Source organism: Sardina pilchardus, chromosome 17 (assembly GCF_963854185.1).
Source record: "Sardina pilchardus chromosome 17, fSarPil1.1, whole genome shotgun sequence".
Lineage (NCBI taxonomy): Eukaryota > Metazoa > Chordata > Actinopteri > Clupeiformes > Clupeidae > Sardina > Sardina pilchardus.
This window is the reverse complement of record NC_085010.1, coordinates 8,261,219-8,262,848: the sequence shown is the minus strand read 5'-3', so window position 1 is coordinate 8,262,848 and position 1,630 is coordinate 8,261,219. Positions and strand designations below refer to the sequence as shown.

General features: G+C 37.9%; 1 protein-coding gene across 3 annotated transcripts in view; it reads right to left on the bottom strand.

Annotated features, from left to right (window-relative positions):
- Positions 1 to 546: 546 nt before the first annotated feature.
- pfkfb3 (6-phosphofructo-2-kinase/fructose-2,6-biphosphatase 3) overlaps positions 547 to 1,630 on the bottom strand; it is a 10,994-nt gene continuing 9,910 nt past the window's right edge. For all 3 annotated transcript variants that reach the window (XM_062518242.1, XM_062518240.1, XM_062518241.1), the window contains one exon: positions 547 to 1,630. This exon is cut by the window's right edge and continues 381 nt beyond it. The gene's annotated coding sequence lies outside the window, so the exon portion shown is untranslated.

The window sequence follows — 1,630 nt, the reverse complement described above, 5'->3', positions numbered from 1 at the left end:
CAAATAAAATAGAAATATGATCACCAAATCCTAAAAGGTGTTTCATTTTTCAGATTTTTGAGTAGCAACAGATAGATAAACACACACACACACACACACACACATACAGTAGACAAACACGAGTGCACACACACACACACACACATTTAGGAGGAACAAGGAAATTGAATGGAAAGAGTGTATATAATGGTAACCGGAGAGGACACACACACACACACATACATAAATACAAGTACATACACACACACACTCCTTCAGGAGGAACAAGGAAATTAAGTGGAAGGAGTGTATGTACAGTATAATGGTAACCGGTGAGGACACACTCACTCTCACACACACACACACACACACACACACACACACACACACACACACACACACACACACACACACACACACACACACACACACACACACACACACACACACAGACACAGACACAGACACATTCCGGAGGTATGCTAACTGTTTTCTGTTAAAAACAAATAAATTAAGTGGAAAGATGAGAAACTTAAAATGAATGAATCTCTCAGCAAAATGTTTGTTTCCATGGGAACATTTATTGGTCCAGCAAATGCAAAATAAACTATTTACATTTCTCAGAGATACACGTCTCTACACAACTTACAAAATAAATAAATAGTGTTAACAAAATGATATTGCTTTTTTCTTTTAAAAAATAATATTCAAGTATCACAAGCAAATTAAGCTCGACTGCATGGTTAGTTAACAACGACAGAGGGACGAGATGTCACATTCAGATCACGTGACTAAATTATTCGCCTTTTAGCCAATCAGAAACCAGACACAGTTAATCTTTTAGAACTCCACAACAGAGTTCCATACAGCTCATGCTATAAAAACCTCACAGGCAATCCGGCACAAATCCAACGACTTCTCCCAACTCTGCTCTTAATGTTAACAGTGTTTTATGAAAGTAAAATTGACTACATTGATCAGAGCTGAGATACAAAAAGAAAAACAAATAAACAAAAAAAGCAACTGTTTTGGTAACAGCTTGAAATCAACAAGCAACATCTACCAAACATCTCACTGACATGTGTCCAAAGACATTACAAGAGCAGATTATTGACCCTGTGCAGTTAGTCCACGGCGTAAAGAGCAACACAATCCAATATGAAATATATTTACAGGATAAGATAATGGTGACTGTACATAGAAACATACTATACAATGAAATGTTAAGATGTGTCTATAAAAATAGATATATAGACGGAAGCCCGAGCCCAATCTAAGAGGCAGGAGACTTGGCAGCAGCCTGTACATGCTAGGCACTCTAGGCAATTCATTAATCAGATATGATCAATTAATCAATTAATTAAAGTTTGATTCAATCCTGTTAGAAAATCAGAAACAATAAACATAGACCTGGTGGGTGCTCCCATTCTTAACACAAGACTGTTTCCTGATTGAAAATGCCTTTCCTTAAACATACTCTCTTTTTCACTTTCTCTCTTCACTTTGTTTCTTGCTCTCTCTCTCACACACACACACACACACACACACACACACACACACACACACACACACACACACACACACACACACACACACACACACACACACACACACACACACACACACACACACACACACAGCATTAGCAGCA